Below are 7,674 nucleotides of genomic sequence, written 5' to 3' on the forward strand. Positions count from 1 at the left end.
TCCGACTCCCCCTTCACTATCTTATCTTGGTTCGCTAATGCGTCTACATGGCTTGCATGCTTGCTATAGCTAGCCTATACTAGCCAACCAGTTCTTGCTAAAAAGACGCTCGCCTGACATCGTCATGTAACTCGAGAACCGAGGCACGGAATTGGTAGAGTGAGGTTGCATTAGAACGACAAAAAATAGATCTTTCGAACAGTATTTATATGTTGGACGGAAAATGCAACCAGAGCCTCTAGACGCTCGCAAAGTGCCGTGACTTGTGTGTGTGTTCAGTGCACGGGCCCGACATGGTAACCCACCTGTTAAGATTAAAACGTGGCAACAGCCAGGCACCATGCTGTCGGCTCGCATGCTAGCTAGCTAGCCTATACTAGCCAACCAGTTCTTGCTAAAAAAGACGCTCGCCTGACATCGTCATGTAACTCGAGAACCGACGCACGGAATTGGTAGAGTGAGGTTGCAAAAAATAGATCTTTCGAACAGTATTTATATGTTGGGCGAAAAATGCAACCAGAGCCTCTAGACGCTCGCAAAGTGCCGTGACTTGTGTGTGTGTTCAGTGCACGGGCCCGACATGGTAACCCACCTGTTAAGATTAAAATGTGGCAATAGCCAGGCACCATGCTGTCGGCTCGCATGCTAGCTAGCTAGCCTATATTAGCCAACCAGTTCTTGCTAACTAGCTATCGTGCTAGCTAAGCTGTAACGTTATCAGCCACAACACAGTGTAATTTCCCTATTTTCTTTTTGTGAACATGCAAATATTTCTTGTAGAAGTGGCACAATCTTTCATTTACTTGGGTTTGTAAATTAATTACTTTTTTCCTTATCTTAGGCTTGGACTATGAGGTGGAACTGTAAGATCTGCAAATCATTGTCTACTACAAGGAGGAATCTACTGAAGCATTACAGACTACAACACGCAACATTCGGTAGTGCACAACCCCAGCCATGTCTACATGATGATTGTCCTTGCACATTCAAAACACAGGGTGCCCTTTGCACACATTTATCCAGATACCATGCAGCAGGAGAAAGTTCAAGGCCAGGAATTATTAATTGTAAGTGTTTAGTTTGCAGTCGCCATTGTCCTACAGTGAAGGACTACTTTCAGCATATTGGAAGGCATCTGAAGAGGCACAAAACTGTCTTTAGTGTATTTAAAGGTTGTGACTTTTGCACAAATATATACAAAACATTTCTCAAACACAAAAACAGAAGCCATATAGGCTATTCTTTGAGTGATTTTAAGCAAAACGTGTTTGCGAGTCACCATAATCAGACTGTTGACCATTCTGATGTAGGCCTACCAGAGGCCAGTGATGGTGAGGAGGATGGATTTTGTGTTTCTATTTATTTCATGGTTATACAGCTTTTAGAAATGTACTTGTACCATTTGAAGCTTCAATGTTCCTTTTTGTCTTTCAGCTCCAGGATGAGTTTCAAAGAATCACAATGGTGCACCTTGAATCACAGTTCATGTCCAAGCTGGATGAATACACTCCCAAGCTGTTGGCCTTCTTCCAGTCCAAGGGTGGCGCCGTGGGGATGAGGTTGAAGGCTATCCTACTTGAGGTATTCTTCAATGACTTTTCTGTTTGCTAATATTTTCAGGGATGTTGTGGTCAAACTGCTGGAATATCATTGCTTATATGAAATATACAGCAGGTATTGTTCGCTTGTCATTCTCTCTACAACAAAGAGTATGAAATAGTTGCAGACCATTTAAATACACAGTTGGCGGCTGGTTAATGTGAGGCACCTGGTTGGAAAATAGTTTTCAAATTGTATTTGGTTAATTTCTGTTTATTTTGAGATGGACTCTTATTTGACCAGCTTATTGAGAACTCCACTGGTTTGGATTCATAACCAATTGCAAAGTTTTGGTGCTCGGCAGTTCTAATAATAATGACTGGACCATGGAAGGTAATTACACACAACACACGTGTGTGCGTGAGGCGACAAAACACAAACTCATTTCATAATTATGTACTCTGAAAATATGTGAATGTCCCCGAGTTTGGTGACTAGTATGGGGGGTTATGCAGACCAGGCTGCAGAAACAAATTAGTGGGGGGGGCATAAAATGTTCTCGGGGGGGCACAATGGTTTTTCAACAAAGGTTCCCTTTTATACGTTTCAGCTGGGACAGCGGCGCTGTGGCTTGCTTGGCGCTGCCCACGGTGCTGAACTAAACAGCAGAGAGGCAATTGAAAAATCTAATTTCTCTCTATCTTAAGAACTTTCACTTATACAAAAACAGACTGAACGGATATATATATAACAGACCTGCTGGGGCAGCGGACTGAGAGCAGGGGACACAAACAGGCTGGATAAGATGGTCAAGAAGGCCAGTAGCGTGGTTGGGGTGGAGCTGGACTCTAGCGAGGGTGGCGGAGAGGAGGAACCTTGCTAAGCTCCAGGCCATCAGGGAAAACCCCTCCCACCCACTATACACAGACTTGGCTGACAGGAGGAGCATGTTATAGGCTCACACTACCTAAATGCATTACTGAACGGCACAGGAAGTCCTTCATTCCGACAGTCATCAGACTATACAATGCATCATTGTGCCTCACTGCATCACTGAGCACAGAGTGACAATTACCATCTTCCTGGACTCTTACTTTTTAAACAGCACTGTGCATTATTACACCTACTGTAGACTTCAGTATATTTTTACTGTATTTATTTACTGTATCTTTTATTCTATTTTTATTCTATTTCATTTTATTCTATTCTTAGGCCATTTGTTTTGTTATTCTTATTTGTGACTTGTTCTGTTTAAATGTTTAATGTTGAGTGATTTGCAGTATAAAATTTCCCTCAGGATAATACATTTCTATTCTATTCTATATCTTTGAAAAGTCTCCATTTATTCAACACTTCTGAATTCACTGACAAACTGAACTGAACTGAAAAAAATAAGGTGCATAAAAAAGCAAACAAAATTCCTCCACAGGCTACTCACCATCATTAGTAGAGCGGCAAGCGGTGTTTGGGGACAGAGTGAAATCTTCTTAAAACACTGCCCCTCCACTCATTCCTGAACTTTTTTGTTAAGTCCTTCTCAAATGCCAACTGAATTAAATTGGCCTTAGTTGCGTCAATGGTTCTGTAAAGACGTTCTTGAGGGTAGAAAACGAATTCTCACAGAGTGCCGTGCTAGCTTCAGTAGTGTTGTTGTTGACATCAGTGCCCACTAGGGCTGTCCCCGACTAAGGATTTGGATAGTTGACTTTGATTGAAAAAAAGAAAAAAAAAATGTTACCAGGGTGGGCACAGCTGACTCAGTGGGCGGGCCCGGCCCCCTAATGCCCGCCCATGGTGCCGGGACTGGGGTTATGGTGTTAAAAGCTGCACTAGTCAATGAACAGTAAGGAAGTAGGTAAAGGCGTCCATAGGCCCACAGTTGATGCAGTTGCTCACATCCTCCACACTGCAATATACTGAAGAATAATGATTATTTGTGTCATTTCAGGCTCCGAGCATCAACATCACCAGAGATGTTGCCATTCTGGGCTTGGTGATGTACCTTGGGGAATCTACAGATCAGCTCTTAAAGGAGTATGATGTAAGTTGAAGCACATGTTAAAAGAGAGAAAAGGGTTGGGGGTTACTTTAAGCCTGAGGATGTTTTGTGAATACGGCCATTGGTTTTCTTGTCCAAAGGTTGGAAGGAAGGAATTTGGGAGTTGTTCAATTATAGGACCTTCTCCTGTGGCTGTACAGTCTAAAGTGCCTTGCCCTTTCAGGATGCTGATGGAGATGGTGTGTCGCAGGACCTTGCTGTACAAACAACAAAAATCGATCAAGAAGGAAACATCAGAGGGTCCCAACGACATCGGTATTGTCATAGAGGGTGTGAAAGTTCTGACTGCTCTGGGTAATTTCCCATGGGCTTGCTCCATGCTAGTTGGGTTGGCATATGCAGTGAATCTTGCCTATCCCAAGGAACTAATGTACACAGAATTAAAGGCATTTACATTTTTCTAACCTACCTTGAGTGAACCTGTATTATTTATGCCATTTTCTTTGGTTTTCTTCCTCTCTTTGATTTCAGGTACACATTCGAAGTCTTCCAGAAACTCTTCCTGGAGCTGGATTGTACAAGGCTGTCTCCAAAAGTGACCAACCTCAAGAATAAGATACTGGTAAGAAAGGTGACCCTTGCAGAGTGAAAGGGAAAAGTCACTGTCAAAAATAACATTGTTTCCTTCAAGTTTTGGTTAAATGTGAGTTTCAGTGATCCGGTTACTGTAAGTAGTTGTTTCATCTCAGATTTGTCCAAATAGCCATATTTATTTGAGCGGAGAGGCTTCATGGTTTTGAATATTGGCAGAGAACAGTTTGTTTATAATGTGCACCTTGTGTACACTTTACCTTGCAGGGTGAGACAAGGTCAAGTGTTGGGGCATTTACAATGTTGTGAGACTGTTGTCCATTTCATTTTAAGCACCTGACATTGGTTTTCTTCCTCTCTTTGGTCTCAGGTACACATTCGAAGTCTTCCAGAAACTCTTCCTGGAGCTGGATTGGACAAGGCTGTCTCCAAAAGTTACCAACCTCAAGAATAAGCTACTGGCTTAAGAAAGGTCAAGTGTTGGGGTGGGGGTGAGGGGAGGCAAGGTCAAGTGGGGGGTGTGGGGTTATGTTGTGCTTAATTTTTATGTTTAAACTTGCAATAAACTTGCAATAAAATGTTTTGATTTTGCATAAATACATGTTTACCTGGTATTCTTTTTAATATGCATGGTAATCTGTTGACCCAATTCAAGTAAACCAAGCACCGCAAGAAGACATGATATTGGGTATAGAAATGAAGAAATTATGGGAACAGTGACATTCAGTGTTATTGAAGTCCTATAATGCCAATTAAAACACATTTGCATTATTCATTAGAGCAGGTAAATCAGAATTGCCATGTGTTGTAAATAATGTGTATACACAGTAAATTTCGCAGAGTAAATTTTACTCAAACTGAGTACATTTTACTCAAACTGAGTACATTTTACTCAAACTGACTCAGTTTGAGTAAAATGTACTCGGTTTGAGTAAAATTTACTCTGCGAAATTTACTGTGTAGTGTTTACTTAAAAAAATTTAGTTAACTAAGGGAAACTTCATATAATTGAATAGATTTACTTAAAAAAATTAAGGCAACAAAGGGACACGTCATATAATGGAATAGATTTTGATAGAAGTTTGATTAAAATTGATTGAATAAGTGAACTAAATTTAAACCAAAAACGTAAGTGCATGTTATTAATAATAACAGTTAAAATGTGTTGGATTTACCATGCCAAATCATGAGTTAATATAGCCCTAATTTTTTTTTGCGAGTACAACTCAATTTCACAAGGGAAATTGATTTAAATTTACTTAAAATGTTGCGCTATATTAACTCATGATTTGGCATGTGTAACTGAGGGGTACAATTCCCTGACTGTATTACTAGATATGATACTTACTACCACTACCTTTGTACTTAATATTCGGCCACCCAGTACTCGGCATAAATATATTATGATGAACACTGTCACGTAGATGAAACGGATCCAACACAAATGTACGAAGTCGAAGTATGCGTTTATTACTACACAGCAATGGTGTGTAGAGCAAGCACTTAATCACTTAATTACATTTATGAATTGAAATAGTATGCACTTTTATGGCAAAGAGTATTCGTCGGTATATCAATAGAGAATGTCCAATCTCTGGTGGCGCAGGCGGTAAATATACGACCTGGAATAGTTAAGGAATAACAGCAATGATACTTTAATGATTATAAGACTGGATACACTAAGGGGGGTAATCCGGTCGCTTGTAAGACAACAGGAGTAGGAGGGGGGGGGGGGGTAGAGTCTGGCTGCCTCGTCCGGCCAAGGGTATCCTGGGTGAACCCACAGTTGTGCAGCTCGGTGCGCCAGCGATCCTTGGACCACGGATGAAAGCAGTTGGACTCTCTGTGAGCCGGCTCTCTCCGGTCCACGGGGGAGAGACGTGAAGCGACCTCGTCTTGCAGAGCGTCTCCTCACCTTGCGTCCTCTCCAGGGGGGGGGGTCCCAACACACGGCAGTGTCGGGGGTCTTTATCCATGGAATAATCACTGTACACAAAGCATAATCCGTGCCTGGGAAGGCGGGCTGTCGTCGGTAGAATAATCCGGTATACAGGTCCACTCGCTCGTCGGCTCTGGGGCTCCTCGGATGCAGTCTCACATGGGGTCGATCATCCTGGATAAGCAGCCAGTTTTCTGCCCGAAACGATGGGGTGCTGACTACGGTAGTATTCTCACCGTACGAAGCACTATATATTAACAGACTATTATTAGCTTAATAGACTACGTCCAACTCGACGATATAGTGCCAAATATGACTATTCAAATATTAATATACACGATGTCTCAATACCGATGGTAGGCCGAACTTGGCCTTACTCCCACACGTGGCGTCGCGGGGAGGCTTTACGTCTGTGACTCTATTGGAGGGTAAGAAACTGGACTGAAAAAGGAAGTCCTACTTTAATAGCGCAGTATATATACGCACTATGAACAAATAGTACCGTTAGTGGTGCGGTAGCCAGATTCCTACGCGGAACTAGGACTTGTTCGTACATGTTGAGCGGTACGTTTGAACTGGGTCTGGGGGGTATGGCAGCCTGGCACCAAGGTCTCGACCAATAGTAGAATGGAGACTATTATGGGATGTTCAGTAGGCTAGAATGGATATTCAATGCATATTGTACAAGGAATATACAAGGGATATCAGGGAATATTAGAGAATATACAAATACAATTAAATATATATATATAAATAAATATATATATTCGGTTTAATCTGGCCCTTCACAACAGCCACCCCCTGATTGGTCCCAGACCTAATCAGTTAAGCAGAGACAGATTAATCGCGTTGTCTATTTACACATAAGGGTTTGCTGTAGGGGTCAGTCAACTTCACAAAGTCATAGGGTTATGGGGTCATGGTCATCATCGATTGTGTCTGGGAGTCGGGGCAGTTCTATGAGCCTCGCCACGGGACGGGTGTAAGTGCGACCCTGGACAAGCACTTCAGCTGCTCGGACCTTGCCGTCGGCACCGGTGATCACTTTGCTTACGCGGCCGGCCGGCCACATAGCCCTGGGCAGTGATTGATCAATAATCATGACGACTGTTCCTTCTGTCAAATTGTCTCTCTCCTTTACCCACTTCTGGCGGGTCTGTAGAGACGGTAGGTAGTGCAGTAGGAAACTGCTCCAAAACTTGTCGGCTAATACTTGGCTGTACCTCCACATTCGTCGGCCGTTCGCTTCTTCAGGCCGGTACATTGTCTGGGGTAACGCGGGATCTAGCCGCCCCATCAGGAGTGTGTTGGGGGTAACTGGGTCGATATCCGCCACATCGCTGGAGACGTAGCCGAGGGGCTTAGAGTTCAATACTCCCTCAATCTCCGTGAGGACTGTCATTAGGACTTCTTCCGCCACAGTCTGGGCCCCAAGTACTGCGTACAGGGCTGTCTTTATGGAACGCACTTCCCGTTCCCAAGTACCACCGAAGTGGGGTGCGTTTGGGGGGTTGAATTGGAAGTCAATCTGTGCTGGAGCGAGGTGGGTCTTAAGTTCTGGGCCCATAGCTTGGAAGCTCTCTCTCAGCTCTCTTTCGCCGCCTTT

At 43.2% G+C, this 7,674-nt stretch overlaps 1 pseudogene across 1 annotated transcript in view; it reads left to right on the forward strand.

Annotated features, from left to right (window-relative positions):
* Positions 1–4,401, forward strand: part of LOC311226794 — a 193,941-nt pseudogene extending 189,540 nt beyond the window's left edge. The window contains exons 8-11 of the transcript in view: positions 1,435–1,581; positions 3,488–3,580; positions 3,739–3,868; positions 4,397–4,401. The product of the transcript in view is annotated as an uncharacterized misc_RNA (transcript). The remainder of the gene's footprint in view (positions 1–1,434; positions 1,582–3,487; positions 3,581–3,738; positions 3,869–4,396) is intronic.
* The last annotated feature ends 3,273 nt before the right edge of the window (positions 4,402–7,674 follow it).

This window comes from Notolepis coatsorum (genome assembly GCF_963971535.1).
Source record: "Notolepis coatsorum genome assembly, chromosome: 4".
NCBI classification, from domain to species: domain Eukaryota; kingdom Metazoa; phylum Chordata; class Actinopteri; order Aulopiformes; family Paralepididae; genus Notolepis; species Notolepis coatsorum.